The following is a 19,866-nucleotide window of genomic DNA, read 5'->3' on the forward strand; positions in this document are numbered from 1 at the left end:
TGCTGATTACGTATCAATAGATCGTTCCCATCGAGACGATTCATAATGTTTGAATGCAGTATATGCTCCAAAACCCTACTGCAAACCGACGTCAATGATATAGATCTGTAGTTCGATGGATTACTCCTACTACCCTTCTTAAATGTCACTGAGGCTGTTGTACCTTGATCCCTACTACGTTTCTGTAAATATTGGGATCTTATTTTTCCGGACAGTAAACTTTTAGTTACAACCGATATGTGTAACTGGCACTGTAAAGCCAAACCCAAGATGTTTGCATGCGCAGCAAGTAGATGGCCAGAAGATAATTTTCGGCGTGCCACATTGGGTATACAAGGCCCGGCGTGTTGCGGTGTGGAGTACCGTTGCTCGATGGTGACCGCCGATCACAGGTGCCGGAACATAATGGGCCGCTAGTTAGGAGCAGTGGCTGACGCGGCCGGCCGGCAGGTAAGGGGAACGTGTCGGGGCGACCGCAAGATTGCAGCCTGCTGAACAGCCGATGGGGCCCGCCTCTGCCTGTGCGTTATCTGGGCCGCCGCATCGCTGCGGCTTCTCGGCCGCCGCTGCAGACACCCCATCTGCGTCGCGTGCCAGCCCTCCGCACCAGCGCAAGCGAATACTGTAACCAATCCCACACAAAAGATTTCGAAAACCGTGGAAAGAACGGTCAGACACGAAAACCACTTCCGAGGATGTATGGAATCGTCATACTCTGATGTACAAAAGGACGAAAGTAACTTTCGCTTGATGTGTCACTGCCAAGTAATATACCTCGATGAAACTTGGACCATACATCAACGATCTTCTGTAGTATAGTACAGAAGGTAACTGAAAGAAATATGGAATGAGACGATCAGAAATGACACTTATTCAAAGACAATAATCACACTGAAGTCACCTCCATTCATAGTGGCCCTCTAAATATTCAAAAAGGTGACAGATGGTTCTTAATAGGGTTTGCGATCACCACCAGCGGCAGTTAATGCTTTTGAAGATGCTCCCATGATGGCCGAAAGGTTGGTAACGAGTTCTTGTAAAAGGTGGTTGCTTTTTTCCTCAAGCACGGTCGTTTCGCGAATGTAGACGCGCTGCAGTACGTCTCGAAGGGATTTAAGTCGGAAGAACGGGCAGCTAGTCCATCTGGTGAATTCCCTCTCATCCGAAGAGCTGCTCCAACTGCGCTTACGGCCGTCGTAATTTAATATATTATTTATTGGTAACGTTGATTGTTGCCGACTTACCTGGTGGGCTTAATCAACATGATACTTCATTTTAATTTTGATTTACAATTAAACGCTTTTGTGAAGTTCTCTTTTTTTTTAACAATGTTGACCTTCAGTGGAATTAGACTCACTGAATCTTAAAACTTGAGTATATAAGTTGAACAATGGAATAAACTTTTCATATTAATCTCCTCGGCTAGTCAGTTCACTTTACAGCAAAAGATCTTTAGTTATTAATTACAATTTGCGGCCCACACACGCGCGAGAGTATTTCTTCTTACCTCCGTTAACCATTGCATTGTAGTCTGAGTCCTGCCTCTGGCTCTCGGCTGCCGTAGTGAAAATAAGAATCATAAAGCTACGTATTTTCTGCAACGTCTTGCGGCTGTGAAGAAAAATGTATATTATGTTAATAGCAGGCGAGTTTTTCGCTTCCGCTAATTTTTTGTAAGTTAATATCGCCACGTAATGGCGCCGTTGGCTGCATCGGCCGCTGCGATTGTTGAACTGTAACTTACTCGAATGCAAGTTAATTCAAAGGAAGGCGGACATGAATTCGGGATCACCTCTTACAAATTAAAAGTGAACAATGATATTAAATCAATATATTATCTGCTTAATTAGTACAAATTTGCTTAATTTGCCAGCACTCGCAAGATGTCCGCCTACACGTATCCAAGACAAGAGAAGAAGTGAAGACGACTAAAAAGTTAACAAAAGCGCGTATCTTGTCGTCCCTTTAGATCATTTTGTTATATTTCTTTGCCCTCGAAATTTACACAGAGAAATTATTATAATGTGGGTACACGAGAGAAATGTATATTATTCAATTTTAAAATGTCTCTTCTTTATAAGTACTGTTTTTTAAGTCTTTTCGTATTATTTCACTGGGGATGCTATGCATGCTAGCCGCAAAGTTGGTAACGAGTTCTTGTAAAAGGACGTTGCTTTCTTCCTCTAGCGCGGTCGTTTGGTGAATGTAGACGTGCTGCAGTACATCTTGATGGGGTAAGTCAGAAGAACAGGCAGCTAGTCCATCTGGTGAATTCCCTCTCGTCCCGAGAGCTGCTCCACCTATGCTTACGGTGCAGTCGCACATTGTCATCCACAAAAATGAAGTCAGGGCCGAAAGCAGCCGTCAAAAGACGCACACGGGGAAGGAGTACATTGTCTTAATAACGTTTGTAACTGTTCATTGTATTGAAATTGTTCGTTGCTGAAGATCATGCTCCGACCAGCTAGCGGTAGAAAGTTTGTATACTGTTTGATGAGGAACGTTACAAAAGAAGTTTGTCCTGATGCACTATATTCACGCCGAGTGCGTATTGATTGTACCGGCCAGCTCAAATAATCATATACTCACCGACGTGTACGAGCACAGCTACAGGTAGATGCATACAAACTGCTATTATTGCACTAATCATGGTTACAGTCTATATACAGCAATACTTTCTCCACCAAAGTTTTCAGTTTACGTAAGCTAAATATTCTGAATCGGTACGAAAAATTTTTAGAGCGGCAAAAAATATATATGAGTAGGTTAGAAGCATAACTCACATGCTCCGCCCGGCGGAGTGGCCGAGCGGTTCTAGGGGCTTCAGTCTGGAAACGCGCGACCGCTACGGCCGCAGTTTCGAATCCTGCCTCGGGCATGGATGTGTGTGATGTTGTTAGGTTAGTTAGGTTTCAGTAGTTCTAAGTTCTAGGGGACTGATGACCTCAGCTGTTAAGTCCCGTAGTGCTCAGAGCCATTTTTTGTTTCACGTGCTCCAAAAACATAAATTTTCACAAATGGCTAAAAACGTGTTTTACATGCGTCGTGCGCATGTCCCATATATTGACATCACTATGTGCAAGAACAGGTCGTGCGGTAGCGTTCTCGCTTCCCACTCCCGGGTTCGATTCCCGGCGGGGTCAGGGATTTTCTGTGCCTCGTGATGGCTGGGTGTTCTGTGATGTCCTTAGGTTAGTTAGGTTTAAGTTGTTCTAAGTTCTAGGGGACTGTTGACCTAAGATGTTAAGTCCCACAGTGCTCAGAGCCATTTGAACCATTTTTTTGCAAGAACAATGGCTATAAATCATTATGTATATTTCAGACTATGTTTGATTATTGAGATATTACAATACTTAAGGTTATATTATGGGTCATGTGAGTTTTGTTAATGAGCCATGGAACATGTAAGTTTTGACAATCCCCATTTTGGATCTTGTGGGTTTTGGTACAGACCTGTTTATACGATGTTGGTTTCGCGGGAACTATCGTGTTGCGACTCGATATGCAACACTTTTTCTTCCATGACTTGTGTCTCAAATCAGTTTTATTCCAGCCACTTTATTGAATTATATTTCACAAAATAACTGAACAGAAGAGAAAACACACTCCACTGGCATCAATATTTACTACTACACAAGGAAATGGCGCCGAGTGAGCTAATCGATGATTGGTCAAGATGAGGTACGGGACATGAGAGTTTTGAAACTAACAATGAAGTTTAACACCGGTTTTCTCCAGGATCTTGTGCCAAATGTGAATAACTGTTTCGTGAATTATGTTCTATGCATAAAGCGTTACGAGAATATGTTGGCATCTCAGTTTTAATTATTTTGGAGCATGTGAGTTATGAGTCTAACCTACACATATATTTATGCAGCGTTCTGTTATTAACCTATATCGTTGCACTGATAAAACGTTTCGTAAGCACGTAATATTATTTGGTTTGAAATAAATATCAAACACGGTAAATTCACGTTTATTATAGTCTAAGCACGTCCTATCATTGTCTTAAAGACGTAACCTTTCTCTAAGCTGGGTGGTATTAGTTACGTAAATTTCAGTCAAAGTGTTTGCAATAAGATCCAAGTTTCACTAGTTGCTTTAACTAAATCTAAGTATTTTCTCACAATTCGATACTAATATTCCCTTTCTTTTTCGTTAAATTACTAACGCCCTATCACTTTGGGACAAAGTTCCCTCTTCCATTGATAATAATCAATTTAAGACAAATTTCGCTTATTTCTCTATCTTTACGTAGACTTAATGACATACTCAAAGTTGCTGATCTACCGAGTTCAAGCTTTGTGATTTCTTTCAGATCGCAAATCTTCAAAATGTAAAAACTATCTCGTATCGCCTACGTACAAGAACACACGTTAAGTTACGACACGATCAAGCAAGCGCTAGAAGCACATTAACAATATATAACTTAATCTTCTGTACTCCGCGGTGTCCTCAAAGAGTACTCACAAGGAGTATTTGAGGTCACTTGTTCTATTCCGTGGCCTATAAGTGCATTACTTTGCGATTAATTTTTACTTTAATTTGATACGAAAGGGATTCTATTTTACTTTCTTTTGCAAAGATACTAAGTTTCTTTATACTTGATTTCTTTTCTATTTCTTTTTATACTGTTTCTCTTCAGTATACTTGCTACTATTCAAGTGATGCTATCACACTGGGACTTTGTTTTATTTTTTTAATGAAGTTTGGATCTTGGATTTGGAGCTTGTATTGGGTTCAAAATGGCTCTGAGCACTATGGGACTTAACATCTGGGGTCATCAGTCTCCTAGAACTACTTAAACCTAACTAACCTAAGGACATCACACACATCCATGCCCGAGGCAGGATACGCGTGGTTCCACACTGAAGCGCCTGGAACCGCTCGGCCACATCGGCTGGCGCTTGTATTGGGTTTTGGGTACTATTTTTATATTTTCATCGTGTCCAAAGGAAGCGGCGTTACACGTTTAACGGTGAGTGTACTGTACTCAAGGATTTGGACATCAGTATCGTTGTGCAACATTATGTCTCCCACACCTTGACACCTGGACCGCCAAAACAATCATGTTCGTCAGTGTTGCTGAGTGCATCATGTGTTCACACGTCCTGTACGTTGAGCACAATCGGTTTGGGGGTCCAGGAATGAAGGCGTGCGAAGGCATAATGTTGCATTGCCGTGCTGACCTCCAAATCTTTGAATACGATACACTCACCACTCAGCGTTATTGTGACAGTGTAGTCCTTTCCTATGTGCGGCTTTTGAAGGGTGCTTTCGGCCCTGACTTTATGCATAACGACACACGCCACATCGAACGGCGTAGGTGGACGAGCTCTTGGAACAAAAGTGAATTCGCCGAATGGACTGACATGTCCGTTCTTGGCTTCAATACTATCGAACACGTTTGGTTCGCGTTGGCGAGATGTACTGCGTGTTGCACCAAAGACAATCCAGCAGCTGTCAATAGGCCAGTGAAGGAAAGGAATAGCGTAGCACAAGAACTCATTATCAACCTTAATGCCAGCATGGGAGCACGTTCCAGAGAACACACTGCCATCCGTTTTGAGCACACACACTGTTCAGAACCACTTCCCTCCTTTTGAAGTGTCAATGAATTGAAACTGGTCATCAATAAAGATATTTTTGCAAACTTGACCTAGGATTTTTAATCCATACATTTTAACATAACAGATTGCTTGTCTCCCTGTTTGACAATGTCAAATAACAACAGAATATTTATACTTCATTCGCTTTACTGCACTGGTTGCCTTTGTTTCCGTGAAAATAATTGCACAACAGTGGAAATCCCTCTAATATGTCACTTCTTACAGTGCGAAACACCGAATAATGCTGCAACCCTCAGACTAAATATGTATGCTTTGCAGTACATCTACATCTACGTAATTACTCTGCTATTCACAATAAAGTTCCTGGCAGAGGGTTCAATGAACCACCTTCAAGCTGTCTTTCCACCGTTCCATTTTCGAACGGCACGCGGGAAAAACGAGCACTTAAATTTGTCTGTGCGTTCAATATGTTAGGTCAATGTATGTACAGTACGTAACAAATGCGAAACTGTTCCTTACAGGTACTGTTCGAATGTCATCCATAATGATCAGGGTTGAGGGTACAAGGACATGACATCGTATTTCACTTTCAAGTAACCCGGGAGTTGAGACGATCCTAGCAACAGGTCCATCTGAGTTTCGACCGGAGTCTCGTTAACCGGGCTCTTCACACGCCGCCATAGGTAGTAGTTTGTTCTTGGGTATCATGCCTGGTGAGCGAACTAACCGTGGACATAAACGATCCGGTTGATGGTATTGACAGCAGCCTTAGACTTTTCCTGTAGTCTACAGGAAAGTAGTATCACACGAAAGTTGTGAACAAATCAATGAAGTTTTGCAGAAAATAAATTCGTGGTGTAATGGCTGGCAATTATCTCTCAATATTAGTAAGTGTAACCTACTGCGTATAACAAGGCGAAAATCTCTATTAATGTACGAGTACAAAATAAATGCCCAGTCTTCGGGACTCGCATTCGGGAGGACGACGGTTCAATCCCGCGTCCAGCCATCCTGATTTAGGTTTTCCGTGATTTCCCTAAATCACTCCAATCATATGCTGGGATGGTTCCTCTGAAAGGGCACGGCCGACTTCCTTCTCCATTCTTCCCTAGCCCAATGAGAGCGATGAACTCGCTGTTTGGTCTCTTCTCCCCACATCAACTCAACTCAACTCAACTCAGTCATTGGAAGCGGTAACTTCCGTCAAGTATCTGGGTGTGACTATTAGAAATGATCTCAAATGAAATGATCAGATTACACAAGTAACGGGTAAGGCGAACTCTAGAATGCGGTTTATTGGTAGGATCCTGAAGCGATGCAGCCCTTCAACAATGAAATAACTTACAATACGTTAGTTCGTCCAGTCTTGGAGTATTGTTCGTCTGTATGGGACCCTTACCAGTTGGGTCTAATTCAGGAGATTGAGAAGGTCCAAAGAGGAGCGGTAAGATTCGTGACTGGTACATTTAGCCATCGCGAGAGCGTTTCAAATCTCATAGAAAGTTTGAAGTGGGACACTCTTGCAGATAGATGGCGCGCTAAACGGAAGGGGTTGCTCACAGTAGAGTATATGTAATTAACACCAACTTTCAAATCGCGCAATGATCACCACAAGGATAAGGGAAATAAGAGCTCGTACTGAGGCATTCAGATAGTCGTTTTTCCCCAGCGCGATCCGCGAGTGGAACAGAGGGGAGTAAATATGACTTTGGCGCGAATTGTGCCCTCCGCCACTCACCGCTTGATGGCTGGCAGAGTATATATGTAGATGTAGAAATAGGGTTGGTGGGCTTGGAGTTCAATTACATGTAAATTGCATGTGGAGAGGGGAAGAAAGGAAAAGAAAGGAGGGAATCACTGCTGTCAGCTGCATCAGGGCATTGCGTGGAATCAGCAGCGGCGAGTGAAAATTTGCACCGGACCGGGATTCGAACCCGGGATCTCCTACTTACTAGGCAGGTGCGTTCAACACTGCTCCATCCTGGACACAGCGTTACTGCTACTCCGCGGACTATCTCGTCTCGCCTCATGGCCGATTCACAATACCATGTTCGCTACTCTGAGATTCCCACAGAATGTCGGACGTATTTATGCATCTGCACTGAAGAAGGTAGTTCCACTGCCCAACTGTGGTAATCAGTTATATGAATGCGTGGTGTCTGTTCTTGTAGGCACTACGTCCTACCTCCTGTCGCAATCTCAGAGTAGTGAATATGAAGAAAGTGGATAGGGGCTGCGGGTAGGTGGCGCTCGATGGTAGTGTGGATGGGCCGTGACGCGTGCCGAGATGGTCACTGCAGTTGCCATAAAGCTGTGTCCCGGATGGTGCAGTGGTTTACGCACTTGCCTAGTAAGCAGGAGGTCCCGGGTTCGAATCCCGGTCCGGTTCACATTTTCGCTCGTCGCCGCTGATTCCGCTTATTGTCCTTATGCAGCTGACAGCAGTGATCTCTTCCCTTCCCTTCCCTTCCCTCCCCTTTCCACCCCTCTCCACCTTCAATTTGCACATACTGCTTCACAGCTGCGGATTTTGGGTTCTTGCGGACATATCCGAAAGAACAGACACCACGCGTTCATATAATTAGAGTTCAACGTGTATGCGACGCAACATTACCGCCACTACCAGTGCTCCTCTGATGGATGCAGCTCCCACGACCGACCCGTCGTTCATCGCCGTCCGTATTTCCTCGATCAATTAGCGTCAGACGGGCACATTTCCGAAGCAATGAATATTCCCCACCTGCTAGCCACTAAGCGTTTTACCAACGTAATTGATACGTCCCGCCGACAATTGTGAAAAGTTAAAAACTGCTCCGGCAGCGCTAACGATGTGCCCGCGGGATTTATATTTCCTGGGAGCAGTAACACTTCGTCTTTATGAAGGTGTCATACCCGTAAAACGGATGGGCGGTTTTAAATAGCCTGCTCTTGGATTTCAAGGGCGGCGAGCGTCGTTATACGCAAGTTTAAGCGGACGGGGACGGATCGCAGTGCACTTCGTCCGACGGAAATAGAGCGGGGACACCTCTCCCCATCTCGCTGTGTCGCTCACAGAACGCAGGGGTCTCTCTATTAACGTCGCGAAAGAATGGAAATGTGATTATGCTTTCACTCTCATAATTAACAGCCTTCCATTCTTTCAAACTCCGTTCCTAAGTTCTTCAATTTTAAAGCATCACATTTCCATTTCATGTTTCACTCGGAATTCTTGCTGTATGTGACGAAGTATATTTGTTTTTTAAATATCTCGCCTACAGTACCACACGTGATGCGATCAGATGTTGGCAGGAATCAAAATACTGACACTATTTATGTACGGAAGAATAGAAAAGCTTGTATTAGCCAACGTCGGGAAAGATATGTTCCGGAGAAATCTATCTTACAAGACATGTTGAAGAAAAGTAAACCTTGGTCTGTAGCATTTATAGGTACAGAAAAAGCTAACAGTGTTGACTGGAATATACTTCTTGAAATTTTGAAGTTAGCAAGGATAAACTGCTTGGAGCGAAAGGTTGTCTAAAACTAGCGTAGAAGACAGACGGCAGTTACGAGCCGACGGACTTGAAAGGGAAGCAGTAGTTGAAAATGAGTGCGACAAAGTTGATATTTAGATGTTTTTCAGTGATGTAATAATTCTGTTAGAGACGACAAAGCACCTGGACAATCAGTTGAACCATGTGGACATTATCTTGAAAAGAGGTCACCGAATATAAACTTCTTAGGAAACATTTTCGGAAGATATTTCTCAAGAGTGTCGCCTTGCACGGAAATGAAATACATCTCTGCAGATCATACAGGAATAGAATATGAGCTTTGAGAGTATCTCGATACAAAAGAATGCTGAAGATGAGATCGAATAACTAATGAAGAGATAGTGAATCGAATCGAGGAGAAAAGAAATTTATGCCAAAACTTGACTACAAGAAGGGATTCATTAATAGAACACATTCTGGGGTATCAGTGAATTTACAGCTAGGAAATGTGGGGACGTGTGATCGTAGACATACAGGTCCGAAAGAAGATTGCATCGTACTTCATAACATCCCAGGCACTCCTATTTCGTATTTATTCGCCAATACCAAGCCCTCGACTTTCAATAAATACTTCCTTCCTGCTTACATACGCGTCATGTACGAGTACAGGTTGGGTCTGGCGGTGATTGGTGCACAGATAGCCACAGGGGTCCCTGTCTGGCACAGATATTCATTGTCATCAGCTGTTGACGGTTCATATTCGCTATTGCAAATAAATTTCCTGTATTGTAGAGGTAGTCCAAACTTGAGTAACGTAAGCAGGCTGAAATGGATGTGGGTTTTAGTTTTTATGCAGAAATGTAGGGGTTTGTACAGAATAGACTATCGTGGTAAGCTGCTTCAAATTAGTCTTCGGATTGGACAGCAAAAGAAAAACTAGAATAGCCAGATTAATGCTAATAATAACTGCACCCCAACAGGCCACGACCGACCGCCGTGTTATCCTCAGCTTAGGGGTGTCAATGCATGCGGGTATGAAGGGGCACGTGATCAGCACACCGCTCCCCCGGCCGTATGTCAGTTTACGACAACGGAGTCGCTAATTCTCAATCAAGTAGCTCCTCAGTTTGCACCCCGCTTGCCAACAACGCTCGGCAGACCTGATGGCCACCCATCCCTGTGCTAGCCCAGCCCGACAGCGATTACCTTCAGTGATCTGACGCGAACCGATGTTACCACTGCGGCAAGGCCCTTGGCCTATGCTAAAAATAATTGATATTTATAGAAAATACCATGCTACGATTCATTTACTGATGAATAATGTAAAATGTGCGTATGGCATTTTTGGCCGGTAGTCTTCTTTTTGGGGAGTTCGGCCGCGTGTTTCAAGTCTTTACTTGATCCATTTTCGACAACTTGCGCGTTCTTTAATGGTAGGAACACATACAAGCAGTCCCGAGAGGAGAAAATCCCCGATGTGATCGGGAATCGAACCCGGGCCCCTTGGCACCAACGTTAATCACAATACAATTAGATGCTGACGGAAAAGAGTAGATAGTTCGGCGCTACACCGGTGTTGTTGGGCGATGCACGACACATTATGCGCAACGAATAACGCGAAATTTTTGAAGGATGTGATCGCGTAATAGTGGTTCACCCCACTACATTGAACTTAAGCAAGGTTGAGATGTGGTGGATTTTTACTACGGAGGTTCTCGTTTACGTAAGTACAATGAATGTCTTGCGAAATATATCGACATTTTAAGTAAAAAGTTTAGTGTACAAAGATATATGCCATGTAGTGATACTTAAATGTTGTACTTTTATGTTAGGTTGTGTTATTGGCACTTTGGAATAAAAATCCCCACAATTAGTGGCTGTGAAATTACACTAGTTTACATATATAAGAAAAGCTTCTTTTATTGACTCACGAACAAGTGCAGTTATGCGTGTTAGTACTTGTTTTGTTGGAGTGGCTAGTGCTATGATGTCTGGCCAGAAGATTCTATTACACCTGTAGTCGTTATCTCGGATGGAGTCCATCATTTTGAAATACAAAGAGGTTGTAACATATCAGAGATATAAAGAATTACTCCAGCACTGAAACTGTCCCGATGTCAGGACGGGAGAATAGCTGTGGCAGAAAATACCAACGAACGCCACCCAGAAAGACCACGTGTTACCCACAGTGCGGTGGTGAAACGTCTTGCGAAATTCCTTGAAACTGGCTCCGTCGCAGACAAATCGAAAGCTGACATTGGCAGTGGATGCGTCAACGTTAACCACTATGCTACCATAGTTCAGCAAGAGTCGGTGCTTCAGTACTGGTTCTTCTCAAAGGAAAGTGGGGTATACTGTTCACTAATAATGACAGCTGCTTAAATTATATGACGAATGATTAAAGCAGATGAAAACGTTCTTACAGTGCGCTGGAAAGCACATCGAGCTCGTTTTGTAGGTATTGTATGTTGTCACCAGGACTTGCATCGATATGTACAAAATGCGGCGTAATTCGAGAATGCCGCACTCGCAAGACACCAATGTTTTTCTCCTCTAATTCTGTTTTTTTTTATGTCACATGACCTCATTTCGGTTTGAAACTTACGAGTTGCATCCTAGAGGGGGACTACCACAATGGCCGTGTTGGTGAGATAGCCCCCATAGGTTCCGCCACCCCGTCCTTCTCCCATCTTAAACAACGTGACTTTAAAATTCCATTTATTCACCTGCTATTATTTTGGAACTACTAGACTACGAAATGTGAAACTGTGAATAATGAAACTGATTTCTAAGTTTCTTTCACTAAATTACAATTTTTGTTTCTCGTTTTTAATAAGCTGTACTTCTCACGTGCAGTGAGAATATTAATCTATTCATGACTTGGTGATTGATGGCACGTAATTCTGATGGCACGTAATATTCTATAAACCAGAGTACTTTCACATAGTCAGGAAAAAAAAACGTACTGACAGTAACAACAAAGCCATCACCTTCTATCAGATTCTGTCTCCCCCCCCCCCCCACCCCCAACCCCCCGATCAAAGGGTTATGTAATGTACTTACAGTTATTCTCTCCCTTGCTCAGTCGTATACTGATAACTCACGGCAGTTTGTTTGGACTGCTTTCGGGACAAAACAAAAATATTTCCCCTGCGAGAGTATTGGTACAGAAATACTGCAGGTAGTCGCCGCTGTTGAGCAAAAAACATTAGCACCTGTTATCGACGCATTCGAACAATGCGTGCCACGAGCAGTTATCACATTTGCGGACTGACAGCGGTTCACTCAAAACTTGTGAGCGACAGTTTCCAAGCGGCGTGTACTGCGGACGTCCGGTTTGTCTGTGTCACAGTTGCCGGAAATGTTTTCTTTTATTCGCTGCAAAATTTCGCGTTTTGAAATATTACACGAGGGGAACATTCTGTGGCAGAACGGCTGCGATAAAAATGAATAGGGTACGATATAGCGCATGGAGCAGTTCTAACTGATGTAACATACCTTTATAATACGAGAGCACGAAACTTCCTAGATGAGTTGCTTCACACCGTGATTGGTAGTTCTTTTTTTGTGATACAACTTTGGTTCTGAAGCTTCTCAGATCACATTTACTTCCTTCACATATCCATAATATATCCCGTGGTCGAGAGGGGGTCGTTTAAAGGTGTGGCAGGCAGCGAAACATTTTCAGGAGAGCCGGTTGAATGGTCACTACAGTTTGATGAACAGGTTTCATGGGGGTAGCTGCGGCTGAAAACGATCTTGAGACAGCTGCCGTCGCTTGCTCTGTTTCAGAAGAAGCCTCTCCGCCCGTAAGGTCCGGCATTCGCAAATTGGTTCAAATAGCTCTGAGCACTATGAGACAACAGCTGTGGTCCTCAGTCCCCTAGAACTTAGAACTACTTAAACCTAACTAACCTAAGGACATCACACACATCCATGCCCGAGGCAGGATTCGAACCTGCGACCGTAGCGGTCGCGCCGGCATTCGCAGAATGTGTGCACTTTTTGCATAGCGGGTGAGTCATGCCAGATGTAGAACGGTTCCTTCAGGATGTCGATGCAGCTGCAGTTTGTGGCTCATGCCGGTACTGAAGATGTGATCGGGAGAGATTCTCCTGTTTCCACCGGATATCTGAAATAAAGGCAGCCACTCTCGCTTGTAAGACGAAGGCGGGCTTCGTTGAGAGCGAGACGACCAACTGCAGACCTTTGACAGACTGTCGAGAGGAGGGTATGAATCAGAGGCGACCGTGTATGCTGTAGTTTCTTTCACCTGTACCACATAAAGAGGTCTTCTCACGCCCCGTCCTCACAGCTTTAATTACACCAGTACCTCGTCTCCTACCTTCCAAACTTCACAGAAGCTCTCCTGCGAACCTTGCAGAACTATCACTCCTGGAAGAAAGGATATAGCGGAGACGCGGCTTAGCCACAGCCTGGGGGATGTTTCTAGAATGAAATTTTCACTCTACAGCGGAGTGTGCGTTGATAGAGAGATCAGGAGATAGTAGCGGGGACTGTGAGAGATGGACTGAGCTGTCTTTTAAGTTAGTGTCTCAGAAAGGCACAAATTGGGATTCACTCGTAAAAGGAGCATGTAAAACAATGGACGACGGTGGACATAGGAAACATTGATTTATAGTTGTTAATTGTCGTAATTGTGTCGAGAATCAACCAGAGCTCCAAGCCCTCATAGAAAGAACTGAAGCTGAAATAGTTACAGTTGGCTAAGGCTTGAGATAAATCAACCGAATTTCTTACCAGGGACCTAGCAGTGTTAAGAAAAGATAGATTAAATTCAGTCTGTGGTGGCGTGATTTTTGGTGTTAGGAGCACTTTATCTTGTGCTGAAATTGAAGTAGATGGTTGCTGTGAGATATTATGGGCAGAGCTTATATTCGACATCCGGAATAAATTAATAATTGTTTCCTTTCATCGACCTGAGATATTATAGTTGGTGGGGTTTTCAAGGAAAATTTTAGTCTCATTTAGAATAAGTATCCGATTCATACAGTTGTAGCTGTGTTGACGTCAATCTTCCATCGGTATGTAGGTAAAAGCACGAGTTAAATGTCGATGTCGGTACCCCGATGATGCTTTACACTGATGCAACTGGAGGCGGTGCCTGCTACCGAGCTTCCGAATGCCTTATCCAGTCATTATAGAGGTATCTATAGTTTATTGTGGGTTCTGAAAAATGGTGCATCTCACTGCTTTCCTCTTACAGAAGTCGCCCCCAGAGATTTATGGAGTGATGATAGAAAAGAAAAAAAAAATTGGACTGAAGGACCTTATGCTGGTAACTGGCCGTTGGGGGACTGATCTACTTGGAACTCCTGTTAATGTGTTGTAAATAGATTTAAATTTCCACATCTTCATAAATATTTACATGGATAATTTGACAAATTAAAGATCTGTGCCGGATCGGCATGCGAACATTATCCCTACCTTCCGTGGGCAGTACGGCACTATTCAGTCAATCAGGTCACGTGTCACGGATAAACACAAAGCATAAACCTGTCTACGGTTTATCATCCCCTTTCCATGAAAGAAAATCTGTAGCTATGTCCTACAAGCATTCTCGTCTGTCGAAATGCTGAAGAATTGTAAGTTTCTGAGATGGATTAGGAACATTACGTTTAACTTTAATTAGCTGGAATACGAAAAAATTGCAACTCTCAAAATCTGAGGTCTTCTGGACCCTACAGCGAAGAATATTTTGTGGATTCCGTTTTACCAATTATTTTTTAGGTATTATTATTTATAGAAGAAACTTAGTTGTTTATCAGCGTCCACGCTTCTGGGATGGAAACATAATCGACAGATGTAATTACCAGAATACCCAAGGTAACGTGAGAGAATGAGTATAAATGATCTAATAAAAAGCGTCGGTAGCTCTTTAAGACTGTTCGCAAATAACACGGTTGTCTATAAGAAAGTAGCAACGCCAAACGACAATATCGATTTGCAGAATGACATAGAGGGGGTTGATGAATGGCGCAGGCTCTAGCAGCCGACCCTGAACGTAAATAAATATAACACATTGCGCATACATAGAAAAAGAATTGCACTACTGTACAGCTACACTACTGATGACATATTATTGGAAACAATATTTATCGCAAAATATCTAGGAGTAAATATGCGGAGCGATCTTGGGTGGAATGACCACATCAGACAAATAGTAGGACAAGCAGATGCGAGGCAGATTCATAAGAAGAATCTTAAGAAAATGTAATTCATCCACGAAAGAAACAAAGCTGTTGTTCGACCGATTCTTAAATATTGTACACCAATCTGGGAGCCTTAACAGGTATGACTGATAGAAGACGTGGAAGAGGCATAGGAAGAGCGACGCGTTTTGTCACGAAGAGTTTTAGTCGACGCGAGAGAGTTACAAAGATTCTCAACGAACTCTGGTGATAGACACCACAAGAGAGGTGTTGTGTATTGGGAGAGGTCTACTATTGAAATTTCGAAAGTGTACTTTCCGGGAAGTGTGTGACAGCTTATTACTTCCTCCCACATACATCTCGCGGAATGAGAATTCGAGCTGAAACAGTCTTATCGACAATCATTAATCCTGCAGTGAAAACGTACTTAATTCATTAAATAACAAGTTACAAGCAGCAGGTATTTTCTGTGATTTGTCAAAGGCATTCGATTGTGTAAACCACAACATCCTTTTAAATAAATTAGAATTCTATGGTGTCACGGGCAGTGCTGCAAAATGGTTCAAGTCATACCTCGCTAACGGGAAACAAAGGGTGTCAGTGCAAGGGACTAGTGAATTAAGTCATCAGTCATCATCAGAATGGGAAGAAATTACATGTGGTGTCCCACAAGGATCCATCTTAGGGCCATTGCTTTTTCTTGTGTACATTAACGATCTCTCATCAGTTACACTGCCAGAAGCAGAGTTCGTTTTGTTTGCAGATGACATTAGTATTGCAATGAATAGTATGTCGAGTGTAGTTCTACAAATATCTGCTAATGATATTTTCATCTTCAATAATTTGCCAGCAAACATAAAAAATTTAGTTACAAATAGAGATCAGTTTAAAAGGAGCCTGAAAGACTTACTAGTGGCCAACTCCTTCTACTCCATTGACGAATTTTTTAATAGAAACAAATGATGTGTTGTATATATTAATACTATTAGTATTGTTATTTCAGCTTAAAAAAATAAAAATAAAAAATAAAAAACGGTGACATGTTCCACATCCACGAGGATCTCCTCAACACGGATCTATGGAACGAAAAACTAATCTAATCTATGCGGCATTCGCGAGTGGAAATGGATAGTGGTGATCTGTTATTGATACCAGAAGTAACTCCCGACACATCGTCAGGTGGCTTGCGGAATATTGATGTAGACGTATGTTATGTGTTTAAGATATATTATAAACGATCACCTAAATTATTTAGGACTAATGATGGATGATGTCTTCAACAAAATCGTGTCCAATTTCTTGATGCGTCCCTAATAACGTCAGTAGCGATTACTCTTTCTTCCTAGCCCTTCGTACTATTCTTTACGGTGCTGGACCTTTGCCATCACGACGTTTGGCCGGATTCCTGTTCGCACTCGTCTCGTAGCTCCTCACGTAGAAGAATAAATCGTGACATACGAGTATCTTCAGTACCTGTCATCTGAAGTGCACGGAGTGTACAAGACATTCTGCCACATTAGTCTGTACCAGTATCCTGCAAAAACTACAGGTAGGCAGTTGCACTGTAGCCGGCCTTTGTGACCGAGCGGTTCTAGGCGCTGCAATCTGGAATCGCGCGAATGCTACGGTCGCAGGTTCGAATCCTGCCTAGGGCATGGATATGTGTGATGTCCTTAGGTTAGTTAGGTTTAAGTAGTTCTAAGCTCTAGGGGACTGATGACCTCAGATGTTAAGTCCCATAGTGCTCAGAGCCATTTGAACCATTTGTAGTTGCACTGTATCTTGGCGGAGAACGCCTGCCCATAGAACGTGCCGCCGAGAAACGCCACCGAGTGCTGGTTGGGGGACAAGGCTTAGCCTGTGCGAGGGTCTGGTTGTGTTTATAAAGAACTGCTCCCCCACTCTTCGGCTGGGCGCCTGTCCCGTCTGCTTGTTGCTAGCCGCGTCCCCTGGTGACCAAGCAGTGCAGAATTGGGTCTTGACCTCCTTAACCTTAGCGACAGCATCCTGATGGCGCTGTCCTCACAAATCAAGCTCCCAGCATTGCAGCGTCACGCGATATGAGACTGTAAACACGAGTGTCAGGCGAGTACATACGTTTGCTAGTTTACGTGCATCAGACATCCTCAAATCTCTCTCTCTCTCTCTCTCTCTCTCTCTCTCTCTCTCTCTCTCTCTCTCTCTCTCGTTCTCCATGTGTACATCTTCCTCCCTCCCTCCCTCCCTCTTCGTCTCGGTATCTCCGTCTCTGTTTTGGAACACGTATCCAATTTCGTTGAAGTATTTATGGACTGAGCTCAAACAAAATTTCAATCTATCCTCTCTCCCTCCCGAAGTTTCCCTATTTCGGAATGTATATTTGTTTTTGAGATGTAGGCTCAATTGAGCCTAAAAAAAACTTAAGCAGTAGAAATGGACTCTTGAAGAAGAGCAACAACAATTTCTAGAAAAGAAAAAATAAGAAACGACGAAATAATAAAGAGGATGGAAGTAAGAGAAAGAATACACGACGTGATAGATAGAAGGAAGTTACAACGGTACGGGCATTTTAAGAAGAATGGGAGAAGCCAGAATTCCGTAAACGATCCTGGAATGGGAACCAGAGGGAAAGAAGAGAAGACGACGCCCTATGACCACCTGGCTGCAAAATGTAAGACTAACAATGAGAAGACTGGGGGCAGAGGAAGAAGATATACAAGATCGAAACGTCTGGAGGGACATTATGAACAGATAAATTAAGATCGTTTGTTAAAGATGTAATAATTTCTGTCTTTTTGTTATGTTGGAGACAAACCTTTGTATAGAGAAAATCTCAAGAAATAAAAAAAGAATGAATTGAGACAAAAGCTTCTGTCTGTCTTCACATGTGGCCCCCACTGTCAACGAAAAATATCAATTTATGTATTACCCCTTTTCCCAAAAGAACTGCGAACTGTAGACTACTATACGGAGGAAGGACTTTCAGAAGTGTGAAGCTATTTTTAATCGACAATATGGTGTACAAGGTGACGTCGGCCTTGCGTTACCAATTTTCCCAGGTGCTTTTGCGAATCATTTGTCTACAAACATTGAAATGTGTTACGTTAATATATAATTATAGGAAACCGATGAGTTTACAATAGTTCAGTTTAAGAAAAAAATCAAACCTGGTACACAAAAATGAAAATTATAGTATTCGCTCAGGAATATACTAGCCTCTTTCCGTAGCATAATTTGTGTATCGGTATTTAAAAGTTTTTATTAGTCATTCCGTAAGTACCACAGTACAACAGCAGACCACTAATGCAGTATTTATTTGCGAATGGAGGCGAAACGGACTTCTGCCTGTAGTCAGATAAACAGAGAGGCAACCTTTAGAGTATAAAGGGTTTAGCAATTTTAGGTGGGAATGTTTTGAACTATATTTGCATAAGATACCAGTAAAGGTCGGAACTGGTAGGGACAGCTGAATCATGCAGTAAACAAGATTCGATGGAAGGCATCTAAAGCACTGCGAATCTGTTTGCAGCCGATACTGCGGTAAAACAGGAAATTCTCAGCGAGAGAAAAGTGAAACGAAATGGAGGAAAATGGCAGAAACTTCTGTTTGACATTCAACACGAATAAATATAATCTATTGATTACTCATTATTGTTCCGCTCGCATGATTAACAGCTGTAAAATATCTGAATGTGTCCCTGGAGCTACCTAAAGTGAAACGACTACCTCATACTAGTTGAGGAAGAAACAGGTGTCAGGTTGAGATTCCTTGTAATTACTTTAAGTAAAGGTGATTCAGCCATGAAACGAGAACCTTGTGTGCGTAGAATTCCGCGGTCCTCGAGGTCACAGTTTAATGTGATACCATTATCGTGTCGCCTGGAGACCTGAATATGTGGTTTTTAGAGCAATAGGATTCAATAACAACTCATGGTTTCTTCTGAGCACGGCGTCAACGCCATGTAACTAAGTCCAACAGAAACAATACACGGCGGCTTCCATACGGTACCTTTGCTACTAAGCTCCCATGGTCTCTCGGCTGGGAAGTACGTCAGAGAGACGTGTGATTAGTACTGAACTACCACGATCACCAAGCTGCCACGTTATAGTCCCCTCACTGTCTTAGAATGAATAAGAGTCGGTAAATAGTGCAACAGTAAGGAAGCTTTGGGATTTCTATTCAGTCCCCTTCGCGTCGAAAGCTTACTTGTAAACAATTTTTGATTTTCCAGTATTTGTATTTTCCAAAAAGACAAAAATGGTTCAAATGGCTCTGAGCACTATGGGACTCAACTGCTGTGGTCATCAGTCCCCTAGAACTTAGAACTACTTAAACCTAACTAACCTAAGGACATCACACACATCCATGCCCGAGGCAGGATTCGAACCTGCGACCGTAGCAGTCGCACGGTTCCGGACTGCGCGCCTAGAACCGCGAGACCACCGCCGCCGGTCCAAAAAGACAATTCTTATTGTGGTATGAAATCCTTTGCACGAGTCACGCTCGTAATTTACTGCTCTGAAATTCACTGTTCTTGACTATATCTGTAAGACTGCTGTTTGTCTAATCATTTGACATTTAAGACTAAAAAAATCCATTACCCTGTCATTCACTGCGTGATCATTAAGCTGTAACTCGCCGAATGAAACCTAGAACCGGCTTCATCGCTA

The 19,866-nt window shown here is 42.9% G+C and overlaps 1 protein-coding gene and 1 non-coding gene across 4 annotated transcripts in view; both read left to right on the plus strand.

Moving 5' to 3' along the window:
• LOC126266830 (protein slit) overlaps window positions 1-19,866 on the plus strand; it is a 1,561,007-nt gene that overhangs the window by 775,759 nt on the left and 765,382 nt on the right. The gene's annotated exons all lie outside the window — the stretch shown is intronic.
• Trnat-agu (transfer RNA threonine (anticodon AGU)) lies at window positions 7,886-7,962 on the plus strand. Its single transcript has one exon. It is a non-coding gene; the product is annotated as a tRNA-Thr (tRNA).

This window comes from Schistocerca gregaria, chromosome 4, assembly GCF_023897955.1.
Source record: "Schistocerca gregaria isolate iqSchGreg1 chromosome 4, iqSchGreg1.2, whole genome shotgun sequence".
NCBI lineage: Eukaryota > Metazoa > Arthropoda > Insecta > Orthoptera > Acrididae > Schistocerca > Schistocerca gregaria.